The 16267-nt window shown below is 28.7% G+C and overlaps 1 pseudogene; it reads right to left on the reverse strand.

Annotated features, from left to right (window-relative positions):
* Positions 1-6071: 6071 nt before the first annotated feature.
* On the reverse strand, positions 6072-11418 carry LOC147065174 (uncharacterized; annotated as a pseudogene).
* Positions 11419-16267: the final 4849 nt, after the last annotated feature.

Genomic DNA, 16267 nt, shown 5'->3' on the forward strand with positions numbered 1-16267 from the left:
GAACTAAAAAGTCACCCCAACGTCACGTTGCTTCGTGCGCGCACCTCCATGTACTACACTGCAATGTATTTTGATACAGTGATGAAACTGTCACCGTGACAAAAGCCACCATTGCGCGCCTGACCTAAGTTTTCTTGTTTGAATGTACATACCTATACTTTTTTCAAAATGGATGACATCTATTGTATTATATTTTCCCCATTATAGTAACTATAAAAGGCCGGCCACACGCTCATGCTTCACCACGGCGTTGCCTGCGCAAACCGGTTTGCGCAGGTAAACCCCTGCGTGTGGACGACAAAACTGTACACCGCGTAAACCAAAAAGTGCGGCCTGCGTAAAATTCAACTTGCTTGAAATTTTAACTGTGAAAACTCGGTTTTCGCAGTTAACTTGTGCGTGTGGACGGTGTACGGGGTACAAGCCGCGCTTGTTCTCAGTTCGTTGAAGGTTACGGTCATGCAACATCTGTTTAATGTTTATTTTATAAAATATATTATTATAACAGACTATATTTTGGGCGATACGATAAAATTGTGCACATTTTTTCATTCATACTTATTTGTTTTCGTTGGATTAAGAATACATATTACTCATAATATTGCTGGTTCATTTTTATAAATTGATTTAGCTCTACCTAACCAAACTATAATAGAAAAAAAATATTATTCTATCTATAAAATATTCATATTTATGTTAATTGGATAATTTTAGATATTTTATAGACTAGTATTGTTTTACTACTATCTATTATGGCTTGGTTTCGCAGGGTTTAATTGAATTTTGATGGTGATAACCAGGAAACTAAAAGGTGATAACATTACAAAATATGCCAACCAGCTGCTAAAAATCAGGAACTGGAAAAGACGTGCGGAGGACCGTTCCGGCTGGAGGACGGCGGTGGAGGAGGCCAGAGCTCGACTTGAGCTGTAGCGCCATCGAAGAAGAAGAAGAAGAATTAAATTTTAAAAACTAACCAACACCATCTGTAAATAAATTGTAGTCTTATGTCAATGAAAACAAATACGTATGACGTATGACAAAATAGTGTGCACCATTTATGGCGGATCTTAGCTGCCTACCTCCACCCTTCGCCACCAGTATATTATTATAGTTAAACAAAAAATACTGATTTATTTATAAACATGGTCTACATAAGCTTTTAACTACGGAGACAAGTTTCTTAGCAAATGTTGTCTTTGATTGTCTCGTAAATCGTCGGTAAATTTATATGCGAGTGTATGTTTCTTCTCAATAGCCATTGTTTGGTCTACTTGGATCTGTAGGACTTATTTCTCTTTTTTTAACCAATAAACAATAGAAAAACGCTTGTGACAAAAACAAATCGTCACTTGACGACATTCCTGCGATTCCAAAAAACATGTTTTCACGGCGGCGATACAGATAATAAATATTATTATTTGTTATCTATCAATCTAGTGTATGTTCAGCAAATTATATTTATATTTTGCCAACAGATGGCAGAATTCAAGAGATCTATCTCAATATTTTGATGCTTATGGTTCATTTAAAAACCTGTAGATGGCAACTACCGTTACATACACTTTTATTTCTATGGATTGTGAGACTAATCGGTGGCAGAGGCACATAGTTTGAATGCCTTCAATTTGTAATATTTAACTATTATGTTCACTGTATGTATAATAAATAAATTTGAATTCATGCCGACATTTGGAGTCATGTAATAAAATATATTACAACAACAAATATATTATTTAAAAAAATATATCTAAGATGAATAATTAAAAAAGCATTCAGTATGAGTTTTTTTGTTGAAATCTTCTATAATAACAATATCTATTTCACTCGTTATCTATCAATAAAATTGTAGGTAGATACCTAATTTTTATAAAATATGTTTTTTAAATAGTGACAAAATATTTTTCTAGTTATATTTTTTCACACTAGAATAAGCTATGATATCCATTGACAGTAGTGTATTCAGTAATAGAAGATAAACGATCGTTGCGCTTTGAGAAAATCACATAATAAAATATTGTAACCTCACTGAAAATCGAACTCCAATGTTTCGTATTTCGCCATTAGATGTCTCTAGTAGTATTACAGTAATAGTCTATACTTTTTATTTCGCAAAGGGTGTTATGATGGAATTATGAAACAGGTAATATTATAACATATTATAGTATTATACTTTACTGAAAGTAAACCTTTAAAATAAATACCTGTGTTCATAAAAACATTCAAATATTGACTTATAATTTTAAAAAAAAGCTGTTATTAAATAGGCAGAGGTGTTCTAATCAGTTATCAAGATAAAAAAATACGCTTTTAATAATTTAGTTGACATTCTGATGATATCTAAATAGCAAAACTACAGAGTAGTAAATATTTTACATTAAAATTTTTGATTGAATTTAAAAACCAAAAATTATTTTCTTTTGCAATTGTGTTCTATTACAGCTAATTGTGGGTCATATTTACTTACTAGTAGTTAGTTTATTAATAACTAGTTTCTTGACGAGCTTCTTTTTTAGCTACTTTTTGTGACACCCATAGTGACTAAGGCACGAGCCTGTTTGGGTTAAATCGGTCCAATCACCCAAAACCGGACCTGTATCCAAAACCCCCATAAGAGAATTTATTAATTACATTACATTAATATTTTACCATAGAATAATATTATTCACAAACCATTGAAATTTAAACCTTTCACAACAGCGACGATTAATTCCAGAATTAATTATGTTTTCTTTATAACATCGGTTTGACATTTTATGTATTTTTTGTTACTTTAATAGTTGAAATGATGATGACAGCGAAAACCAAATTTAATGATTCTCCATTTTTCAAACAAATTTTATTAATAATCTACTATTTACTATATCTTTACATCATCGATGTCATTATGTTTCCTTGAATTTAACTCTATATCCACATTTTTTCACTTCCGAGTAACATAATACCTACCCACAAAAAATATTCATGTGCAATAATGATCCATATTTTTTATTTCTTAAATTATGAGTTATCATCGTTGATAAAAGTAGCTCAATGATTGGAAATGACTGCTTTATATCATACCACTTCTAACATAACAATTTTAAATCACCTAGTTTACGTATTATTTTTTCATTAAATTAAGTTTTTAAATTAAATGTCTCCACCATGTCTCCACAAAGTCTATGATATTATCATGTTTTTGTATGAATATTAATTTTATCATTGTTAATTTAATAGAGTATTTGATAAATTCTTTCGAATATATAGGAAAGATTTTTAAATATTAATAGTTTGATTTAATTTAAGAACATAAATTTTTTGAAAATAAAATTGTATTTAGGTGTAAATTTATATTGAAAGGGACTTAACTAGGCATTGTTCAAGTTTATAATATTCAATAATGCATATTTTTAATTTACCAAATTAATGATATGTATTTATTATTGTTTAAATAAATAACCACTAAAACATTCTTTCTTTTTTAAATATATTTTGCTTGTTTAGGTACTATACGATTGGATTATCTATCAGCGAATTTTTAGGTCTATAGACATGTCGTGTTAATTTCCATGTCCAATTTTGAACATTGCTTAAAACCTATTGACAGCGTCCGACGCAACTGGTCCGTTGTCCATCAGGTGGCCATTAGTGATATAATTAGCATGTTATTTAAATGTGGTTTTCAAACATTAATTAAAAGGTCCGCAGTGAATGGGCTTTTCAGAACATATTTCGCCACCGAATCTCAAAATTTATTTCTGTTCAACTTTTTTTTTAATTCACCACTAGTTACTTACCTAGTATCTGGGTCAATAGAATGAGTAAATATTTATTGTTTTTTTTAATTATTTATCTTTTCTTCTCTATATCGATATAGTTACTAACCTAAAGTCTCACCTTTCTTCATCTTACTCATTCCAGCGCTAACAATATAGTGTAACCCAACTAACTCAGCTTTGCTCGTTCATGTATTCTATTACCACCATGCGTATAGATGGCTCATCTTTTTGATAACCTCGGGCATTTAACTTAGGTAGCTATATATTATTGTCAATTCATCACAGTATTTGCAATATTATATGTCATGTAATGATTCAGTATATAACTTTCTTTTAATAATATAACTTACTTTGAAACATATTATATTTTATATTGTTTAGGCAAGGGAAGTACAGTAGGTACTTAATATACATAATTACAAGATAAAAAGAACTTTTTATAAATAACGTTTTTAAATTTTCTGCTGAATCACATCAACTTGACTTGCTAGCTTAAATGATCAAAAAATTTGTACTTGATAGAAATAATGCTGAAATGTAATTTTGATTTCCATAGTAACGCACGTATATATTAATAATTTAGTTGCTAGGACCACCCGCTTAGCAGCCAATAATGGTGTCGAAATAACTTTTTATACAAAACAGAATTAACTGAAAATTAATTTAATTCTACTTAAAGATGGCTAAAAGTAAAAAAATGCATTGGCATCGTGTTTTGAAAAGTTTCAAATGTCTAACTAGCCGGGAAGTTAGTTAAAAATCGATTGCAAGATTTGTACCGGACAAATAAGAATACGAGCTAAGAAAAACGTTGTAATAATAAAATAGTCTGATCGCCAAGACTACTTGCGGGAAGACATTACATTTTGGTCACAGTGAGGAAGAATTTTTACTAGGCGATTATTTAAAGATTTAAAGTCTACATTCTAAGAAAATAGACTAAGACTAAAGACGTCTGTCCACGTCCATGACCGTCTATCGTCAGAATCTTCGAGTTTTGAATTTAGAATTCATATCAAAGGTTAAAAATATGAGACAGCGCCTCCTGTCTTCAACTATTGTATTTATACGATTATTTTGTTAGGAACTCGGATTTATTTTGTATGAACGTTAGGTTACGTAACCTCACCCCCGTCTAACGGAATGTATGTAATATGGAAGATTCACTGATGTCATTTATCTATGACTGTAGCTTTGTCCAAAATAATAATATGTCCAAAATAAAATAATAAATTTAAAAAAAAAATTCTATGGCAATCACATATAAATATAGATTGTTTTTTTTTTAAATAATAAAATATTTTGTCTTATGATTTTTGATATTGTGTACCATCACTCAATTTTAACTTATAATAGTTTTTTCAATCAATTTATTGTAACGTGTGTACAAGTAAATGTTAGTGTGTATATATTCATCAGTAGGAATATCGTATTATCTTATTTCATTGACACCAGTCAAGTATGCTCTTTTTCTATTATCTCCACAGCCTAAATCTTTCGAAAAGGCGCACATCGCCACTGGTCCTAAGTAGTGGTGAAAATACAATTATACCTAGTATAAAAAAATTAAACAACCATTTTATAAAATATAAATATATTATTTTCTATTTTAATCACTGTAGCAAAAATATAAACAAAATTTTACAAAAAAAAAAGGTAAAAAAATAATAAAAAGAAACCTTTTGAAAATGAAATGGTCTGATTATGGATCGTAAACTATTAACTAAATTAAAATGGCGCAGTTTAACATAATATTAATATTTAAATTAATGCATTGATACTATTCAAGGTAGATACAATACGTTATTTAATGTTATATTATATTATTACTTTCTTTCAAAGCTATTGGTTTTTTAATAATCCCAATTATAATAGTGAATAGAAGTAAATGAAATATTGATATTATTTACTTAATGCTTTTTAATATAATACAAAAATGCGACCATTTCATTTGAATACGAAAATCAATAATAATTAATAATTTAAAATGACTATGTACATACTTTATTAAATATATCTTGATAAATAACCGACATAAACCCAATATTAAAATCATTGTGTATTAACAATAACTAAAAAAAACTGTTAATTTAACTTTTAAAATTATCATGGATTTAATTTACCAAATTTTCAGTTTAAAATATAACTAAAAATTTTGAGGAAAATTTTGCTGTCTACTTCCAAAAGATGATTAAATGTGTGATTTCTTCTAAGATGGATGTTTAAGCCTTGGGCGATAGTTTGTGTCTCTACCCAATGAGAGTCTAAAGAATTAGACAGACACTCAGAAGAATTAGACAGACACTTAGATTACTCCAGTTTCACTCCCTCTTTGCATGTGAAGATTGAGCAACATAGGGAAAGGAAGCGGTCTTGTTAGTCTTTTCTGTAATGTTAAAAAAACATACATTAATATTTCACTATTTTCATAGCCTAAGCTACTCAAGAGAATCAAGATTCAATAATCAATGATTATCTCTCCTCGCTGTGTCCATTATCAACTAAGCCAGTCATTATTAACTGCTTTGTCGCAATACAGTGGTATTTCGCCGACAGTAGCTTGGTATGTCGCGAAATATTATTTATTAAGTGCTGTCTACTCTACAAAAGTAAAGTTGGCAATCATAAACCATTCAAACTTAATTTTTATATCATCGATCTAGCAGATTGTGATTCACCCTTGAGATCAGTTTTTAATGTCTTTTAGTTACCACAAGATTTTTCCAGCGAGTGATGTCACTGTTTATATTCTTATTTATTAACGTAAATTTAAATAATGAGAATTAAGTCACTAACTACTAAGGAAAAACACATAATTATTAATGTTTTCGTAAAAAAAAAAAATATATAAAATGTCTTTCAAAATAGACTTACATTTTTCCAATGAAAGCTCCATGTTTTTGTTGCTACCGAAATGTTAATAAAATGAGATATGCGATTCTGTCGCGATAATTTATATTTTAAGATTATCCATTAAAATTTACATAAAATATATCCGATAGATAACAACTTAGTTAAGTTTTTTAGATCCACAATCAATCAAGTTATTGATCCGTAGAAGATTATTCAAATATTATAGGTTAATATTATGACACGCTGTTTATTTTTGGTTAATCTTTGATCCAGATCATGAATCCAATGAAATGAGAAAATAATATTTTTGAGCGAACAATCAATAGTGTCAATAATTTATTAATTGCTAAATTGATAATATTCACAATTATATCGCATAACTTTTTATTAAAATTTGCTGTAGTTAAAATGTACATTTTTAATTAAAAATATAATAAGTATAATATTATTGTGAATTATATAATACCTGTGTCAAGTTTGCACTTGAGGTTAGCCAATGGCAGAGGTCCGCAATCCTCAACGAGCTCAAAGAGTCTTGAGGGCTGGTCCTTGGAGATTACACAGGTGGAACGTCCACAGAATGGAGCCAGTTCCCAGGTGCTTCCAGGTTCTACGGTGGCGCAACGGGTGGAGGCGAAGCACGTTCCGGGGAAATCTAGAAAGATAAAAAAGGAAATGATGATGAATTTTAATTAGCTATGCTATTGTATCGTTGGTTTCTGTGAAAGTTATATGACCATTTATTCTCGGGTTATGATGCAATTGTTAACAACTTTGATAATTCTCTACGAGATTGTGTTATCAATTAACCTATTAGCGACAACTATATGTATTATAAATCGATAGGTCTCGTGATCAATTAAATTAAACATAATATGCATAATGCACTAATGTGATACTTGAGCAATAGTTTCGTCAAATATATTTCATAAAATAATATGTATTTCAAAGACTCTAAAAAAGCGCATTCACTACTAGTATTTTATTTCATAATCTGACAATATGGCCACAGAGAAGGTGGTAATAATATAATGTGTCCACGTCTGGTTATTCCACTAATGCTCGATTTTACTTTAAAAAATCTCAGTAGAAAACTATATACTTACTGAAATAATTAATAGCTATAAACTACATTAACAATAAGTAAATTCAACTATAAAAACCAATTTCCAGTTATAGTTTACCTGCATAATATATCTGTACCTCAGAGGCAGACGGATGCAACTCCATTTTTAGGGAAAATGATTTTTTTTAAGAATCGTCATGCTAAAGGCTTTATTTATTAGAGGGAGAGAGATAAAAGTCCTTGTCCAAGATATGCATAGAATAAAGATGCAAGTGCCATACCTACCTTAGAGGCAGAAGGATGCAAATCCAAGGGTGCCGGACGAAATCCCGAAGGCCGAATTCCCGAAGGCCGAAATCCCGAATGCCGAAATCCCGAACGGCCGAAATCCCGAATGGCCAAAATCCCGAATGGCCGGAATCCCGAAGGCCGAAAGCCCGAAAAATAAAAAAATATTAACAATAATAATTTTCAACAAGCGGTACCCAAATAGGCGGCGCTTTTTCTTGAGTAAGTAAGTTACCAAGATAATTAAAATAGTTTTATATAAACTATTATTAATTATGGAATGAAGCATAAAAATAATTTTCAACCAGCGGTACCCAAATAGGCAGCGCTTTTTCTAGAGTGTGTAATTTACCAAGATAATTAAAATAGTTTTATAAAAACTATTATTAATTATGGAATGAAGCATAAAAATAATTTTCAACCAGCGGTACCATAAAAGGCGGCGCTTTTTCTTGAGTGTGTAATTTACCAAGATAATTAAAATAGTTTTATAAAAACTATTATTAATTATTGAATGAAGCATAAAAATAAATTTCAACCAGCGGTACCTAAATAGGCGGCGCTTTTTCTAGACTGTGTAATTTACCAAGATAATTAAAATAGTTTTATAAGAACTATTATTAATTATGGAATGAATCATAAAAATAATTTTCAACCAGCGGTACCCAAATAGGCGGCGCTTTTTCTAGAGTGTGTAATTTACCAAGATAATTAAAATAGTTTTTTAAAAACTATTATTATTTATGGAATTAAGCATAAAAATAATTTTCAACCAGCGGTACCCAAATAGGCGGCGCTTTTTCTAGACTGTGTAATTTACCAAGATAATTAAAATAGTTTTTTAAAAACTATTATTATTTATGGAATGAAGCATAAAAATTATTTTCAACTAGCGGTACCATAATAGGCGGCGCTTTTTCTTGAGTGTGTAATTTACCAAGATAATTAAAATAGTTTTTTAAAAACTATTATTAATTATGGAATGAAGCATAAAAATAATTTTCAACTAGCGGTACCCAAATAGGCGGCGCTTTTTCTAGAGTGTGTAATTTACCAAGATAATTAAAATAGTTTTTTAAAAACTATTATTATTTATGGAATGAAGCATAAAAATAATTTTCAACCAGCGGTACCCAAATAGGCGGCGCTTTTTCTAGACTGTGTAATTTACCAAGATAATTAAAATAGTTTTTTAAAAACTATTATTATTTATGGAATGAAGCATAAAAATAATTTTCAACCAGCGGTACCATAATGGGCGGCGCTTTTTCTTGAGTGTGTAATTTACCAAGATAATTAAAATAGTTTTTTAAAAACTATTATTAATTATAGAATAAAGCATAAAAATAATTTTCAACCAGCGGTAACCAAATAAGCGGCGCTTTTTCTAGAGTGTGTAATTTTACAAGATAATTAAAGTTGTTTTATAAAAACTATTATTTATTATAGAATGAAGCATATAAATAATTTTCAACCAGCTTTACCCAAATAGGCGGCGCTTTTTATTGAGTATGTAATTTACCAAGATAATTAAAATAGTTTTATAAAAACTATTATTTATTATGGAATGAAACATAAAAATAATTTTCAACCAGCGGTACCCAAATAGGCGGCGCTTTTTCTTGAGTGTGTAATTTACCAAGATAATTAAAATAGTTTTATAAAAACTATTAATAATTATGGAATGAAGCATAAAAATAATTTTCAACCAGCGGTACCCAAATAGGCGGCGCTTTTTCTAGTGTGTGTAATTTTACAAGATAATTAAAATAGTTTTATAAAAACTATTATTAATTATGGAATGAAGCAAGAAAATAATTTTCTATCTCGATATACATCATTTTTTTAAATGTCTTGGAAAAAAACATTCCCAGAAGAGCTAATAAGGCTCTCAACTCTCATTCATCTGAGTAAAAGTTTGCAACCCTACATACAATTTATCATATTTACTATAGAATGAACAAAAAAATTCATGGATACATATAATTAAATCCTTCTGAAGGACATTTTTAGATTATGTTTATAACCAAAAACTTTAGTAGGGCCATGGAATAGTGATTCCCCACGGGTATTGGAAACCATTAAGAAATATACTGCAGAATTTCATTCTATTTTCTTCATAAATTTTAGAAATTCTGATAAAAAGTAAAAATACACTTTTCCCACATTTTTTTTATACAACTAGTATGTTAAAGTAAAAGAAGTCGCTTGTGGCGCAATTTTATTTGGTATTAAAAAAAATTTACTTTGAAAAATATGTACGCCATAGCATTTTATATTTTCGATGAATGTTTATCATTATTTAGCATTTTCTCCCTGGTAAATTATCTTTTATGTTGAAAGTTCACTATTTTGCACTGGCTTTGCATATTATGAGGCTGTTAATTTTAAAGTTGGTAACCTGCATATTACACCATTTTGAGACTCTCGCAAACAACAGCTGTCAAGCACATTTAGGACTACAAATAGAATATTTTATTTTTGCAAACATATTATTGATCAATTAGGAAAAGCGACTAGTAAAATAAAATATCCTTAACGTCATTAGAATTAATAAAAAATCATGTATAGAGTTGACATATATAAAAAATGGAGCCTGATGAATATATTCAAGTTTGCACTCGATTTCCTGTTTAATTATATTTAACTAACAATCGGAGCTGGATTTGATATTTTATGAAAATACATATGTACGATGGAATAGTACTCACAGAAATTGAGTCAAGAACAATATAAATAAAAGTATAAATGAAAGTTACCGACTTTGAAACTAATAACCTAATATTATTTATGTTGATTGAATTATTTCAAAAAAAATGCAATTAACAGTGTGACATAATAAGTCACTAAAGATAATGATTATAAGGAAGAGTTTATATTTGCTATCATTCAGAATAATTATTATGGCTACTAATTCAATAAAATCAATGTGAAATCGCTATTATATTATACTTACATATAAAAATGTCCCTCTAGTAATCTAGTTGGTCAAAACTCTGATGTGGTTAAATTCAAGTGAAATGGATAAAAAACGATAATTTGAAAGTCCGAATGAAGTTATAGGTCAACCTACATGTTAAGTATTTTTCAATGTGCCGCGAAAATATTACAATTTAAAAGTGTGCCGTGACATGAAAAAGGTTTGGAATCACTGCGATAAAATTAAATTTTCTTCAACGTTTTTGTACATAATTATATTTTCAATATTTTTATTTCATATCTTTACTAATCCAAGTTGATCTTGGGTCTCGAAAAGGTCGCCAGTGGCTAGATTTGATATAAATAAAAGAGATTTCACGATTTTTTTAAAATTAAATATTGAAAGTATGATTTATTCAAAAATATTTTTATTAAATTCAAAAAACTTATCACACTACATTTTAGTGATAAAAATACCGATAAAATCTGATACTTACAATAATCAAAGACGGGTGTTGAACGAGCGCACATTTTACGACGGTTTTTTAAATTGTGAGTTTTAAGAAACCTACATATTGATTAGTTAAAATACAAAAAAATGTTATTTTATTGGATGCTAGGTTTTACAGTGGTGAAGGGTGGAAGTGGGCTGTTAGGATCCGACATAAATGGTGCACATTAACTTTGTCAGTTACACGTATTTGTTTTTATTGAACTAAGACTATTCCCACGATGACCGCGCGGCTTAAGCGTCGGCCTATAGCTTCGAGGGTCCCAGGTTCGAATCTTGGGTCTGTGCAAGTACACATATTGCCTTTTCAATTTGTGTATGAGCCAGAGTATGGACTTAATGAGTTGAGTAAGTGGCTGACATCCATTTCTCGTAAAAAAATAAACCTGGATCGGACATGGTTGAAAAAAAAGAAGACTTACAGATGGAGTTAAGAACATGACTACGTATTAATAAAACTAATGGAAATGTTATGTATACCTAATAATTATTAATAAAAGACAGCTTTATCACTTTCGTTCTCAGATAATACCACGTTGGACTGTTCATCGTCAGAAATCAAATTCCTATAAAATATATAATCAATATACTAGGCTTGTATTACAAGCGCATTTGATAATTATGATTAGGTAATTACCTATCTAAAATGATATTAATACAGCATCTCAGATACTTATGTAAACAAGAGCAATTCCTTTGTCACTACCTACCTTCTATTTTTTTTAAAGAGTTTCTCTATTTGTGCATCTAGTTTTATAATACCTTTCTATAATAATTAAACAAGTAGGGACACTTATTAGATTTTAAATTTTCATATAAATTCTGTCCATAATAATTATTGTTTTTGTTTTTTAATCTTTATCGTTGATATGAATGTCATTGCCAATTATGAAAAGTAAATATAGATTGATTATATTCTATTGTCAACATAAATCATGAAACATCAGTATACTTCTTAATTGAGCTCAGTTACATTAATTAATATGAGGTTTTATGATTTATTATTATATTGTTATCCAATCGATGGCGTAAAGTTTTATTACAAACTTTCTCAAAGAAAAAATTCAGTTTACTAGCACTGTGCAATGTCTTTGGTTTACTAGGTATATCAGTTGTTCATTCATAACTATTTTTTTATTTATTTTGATCATTTTACAAAATTTATAATTCAGACCGATTTAAATTTGATGAAAAATTAAGTATATAAATCATTTTCAATTTTTATATTTAAAAAAATCATAGTCGATAGGTGAAAAGGAGATAAGTATATTATGAATTAAGGTACTTACCATTACTAGACTTATTATAATTAAAAATAGTTTTTATAAAACTATTTTAATTATCTTGTAAAATTACACACTCTAAAAAGCGCCGCCTTATTTGGGTACCGCTGGTTGAAAATTATTTTTATGCTTCATTCCATAATTAATAATAGTTTTTATAAAACTATTTTAATTATCTTGTAAAATTATTACACACTCTAAAAAGCGCCGCCTTATTTGGGTACCGCTGGTTGAAAATTATTTTTATGCTTCGTTCCATAATTAATAATAGTTTTTATAAAACAATTTTATTTATCTTGTCAAATTACACACACTAGAAATAGCGCCGCCTATTTGGGTACCGCTGGTTGAAAATTATTTTTATGCTTCATTTCATAATTAATAATAGTTTATATAAAACTATTTTAATTATCTTGTAAAATTACACAGTCTAGAAAAAGCGCCGCCTATTTGGGTACCGCTGGTTGAAAAATATTTTTATGCTTCATTCCATAATTAATAATAGTTTATATAAAACTATTTAAATAATCTTGGTAAATTACACACTCTAGAAAAAGCGCCGCCTATTTGGGTACCGTTTGTTGAAAATTATTTTATGCTTCATTCCATAATAAACTATAGTTTTTATAAAACTATTTTAATTATCTTGGTAAATTACACACTCAAGAAAAAGCGCCGCCTATTTGGGTACCGCTGGTTGAAAATTATTTTTATGTTTCATTCCATAATAAATAATAGTTTTTATAAAACTATTTTAATTATCTTGGTAAATTACATACTCAATAAAAAGCGCCGCCTATTTGGGTAAAGCTGGTTGAAAATTATTTATATGCTTCATTCTATAATAAATAATAGTTTTTATAAAACAACTTTAATTATCTTGTAAAATTACACACTCTAGAAAAAGCGCCGCTTATTTGGTTACCGCTGGTTGAAAATTATTTTTATGCTTCATTCCATAATCAATAATAGTTTTTATAAAACTATTTTAATTATCTTGGTAAATTACATACTCAATAAAAAGCGCCACCTATTTGGGTACCGCTGGTTGAAAATTATTTATATGCTTTATTCTATAATTAATAATTGTTTTTATAAAACTACTGTAATTATCTTGTTAAATTACACACTCTAGAAAAAGCGCCGTCTTATTTGGGTACCGCTGGTTGAATTTTTTTTTTTTTTTGCTTCATTCCATAGTAAATAATAGTTTTTATAAAACTATTTTAATTATCTTGGAAAATTACACACTCTAAAAAAAGCGCCGCCTATTTGGGTACCGCTGGTTGAAAATCATTTTAATGCTCCATAATTAATAATAGTTTATTATAAAACTATTTTAATTATCTTGTAAAATTACACACACTAGAAAAAGCGCCGCCTATTTGGGTACCGCTGGTTGAAAAATATTTTTATGCTTCATTCCATAATTAATATTAGTTTATATAAAACTATTTAAATAATCTTGTAAAATAACACACACTAGAAAAAGCGCCGCCTATTTGGGTACCGCTGGTTGAAAATTATTTTTATGTTTCATTCCATAATAAATAATAGTTTTTATAAAACTATTTTAATTATCTTGGTAAATTACATACTCAATAAAAAGCGCCGCCTATTTGGGTAAAGCTGGTTGAAAATTATTTATATGCTTCATTCTATAATAAATAATAGTTTTTATAAAACAACTTTAATTATCTTGTAAAATTACACACTCTAGAAAAAGCGCCGCTTATTTGGTTACCGCTGGTTGAAAATTATTTTTATGCTTCATTCCATAATCAATAATAGTTTTTATAAAACTATTTTAATTATCTTGGTAAATTACATACTCAATAAAAAGCGCCACCTATTTGGGTACCGCTGGTTGAAAATTATTTATATGCTTTATTCTATAATTAATAATAGTTTTTATAAAACTACTGTAATTATCTTGTTAAATTACACACTCTAGAAAAAGCGCCGTCTTATTTGGGTACCGCTGGTTGAAATTTTTTTTTTTTTGCTTCATTCCATAGTAAATAATAGTTTTTATAAAACTATTTTAATTATCTTGGAAAATTACACACTCTAAAAAAAGCGCCGCCTATTTGGGTACCGCTGGTTGAAAATCATTTTAATGCTCCATAATTAATAATAGTTTATTATAAAACTATTTTAATTATCTTGTAAAATTACACACACTAGAAAAAGCGCCGCCTATTTGGGCACCGCTGGTTGAAAATTATTTTTATGCTTCATTCCATAATTGATAATAGTTTTTATAAAACCATTTTAATTATCTTGGTAAATTACACAGTCTAGAAAAAGCGCCGCCTATTTGGGTACCACTGGTTGAAAATTATTTATTTGCTTCATTCGATAATTAATAATAGTTTTTGTTAAACTATTTTAATTATCTTGTAAACTTACACACTCTAGAAAAAGCGCCGCCTATTTGGGTACCGCTGGTTAAAAATTATTTTAATGCTTCATTCCATAATTAATAATAGTTTTTATCAAACTATTTTAATTATCTTCTAAAATTACACACTCTAGAAAAAGCGCCGCTTATTTGGGTACCGCTGGTTGAAACATATTTTTATGCTTCATTCCATAATTAATAATAGTTTATATAAAACTATTTTAATTATCTTGTAAAATTACACACACTAGAAAAAGCGCCCTCATTTGGGTACCGCTTGTTGAAAATTATTTTTATGCTTCATTCCATAATTAACTATAGTTTTTAAAAAACTATTTTAATTATCTTGGTAAATTACACACTCAAGAAAAAGCGCCGCCTATTTGGGTACCGCTGGTTGAAAATGATTTTTATGCTTCATTCCATAATTAATAATAGTTTGTATAGAACTATTTTATTATCTTGTAAAATTACACACACTAGAAAAAGCGCCACCTATTTGGGCACCGCTGGTTGAAAATTATTTTAATGCTTCATTCCATAATTAATAATAGTTTTTATAAAACTATTTTTAATTATCTTGGTAAATTACACAGTCTAGAAAAAGCGCCGCCTATTTGGGTACCGCTGGTTGAAAATTATTTTTGCTTCATTCCATAAATAATAATAGTTTTTATAAAAGTATTTTAATTATCTTGGTAAATTACATACTCAATAAAAAGCGCCGCCCATTTGGGTACCACTGGTTGAAAATTATTTATATGCTTCATTCCATAATTGATAATAGTTTTTATAAAACCACTTTAATTATCTTGTAAAATTACACACTCTAGAAAAAGCGCCGCCTTATTTGGGTACCGCTGGTTGATAATTATTTATATGCATTCCATAATAAATAATAGTTTTTATAAAACTATTTTAATTATCTTGGTAAATTACACACTCAATAAAAAGCGCCGCCTATTTGGGTATGCTGGTTGAAAATTAGAAGCATAATTAATAATAGTTTTTATTAAACTATTTTAATTATCTTGTAAAATTACACAGTCTAGAAAAAGCGCCGCCTATTTGGGTACCGCTTGTTGAAAATTATTTTTATGCTTCATTCCATAATTAACTATAGTTTTTATAAAACTATTTTAATTATCTTGGTAAATTACACACTCAAGAAAAAGCGCCGCC

The sequence above is a fragment of the Rhyacophila brunnea genome, unplaced genomic scaffold (genome assembly GCF_057557595.1).
Source record: "Rhyacophila brunnea isolate RB1 unplaced genomic scaffold, BYU_Rbru_1.0 scaffold_6, whole genome shotgun sequence".
NCBI classification, from domain to species: Eukaryota; Metazoa; Arthropoda; class Insecta; order Trichoptera; family Rhyacophilidae; genus Rhyacophila; species Rhyacophila brunnea.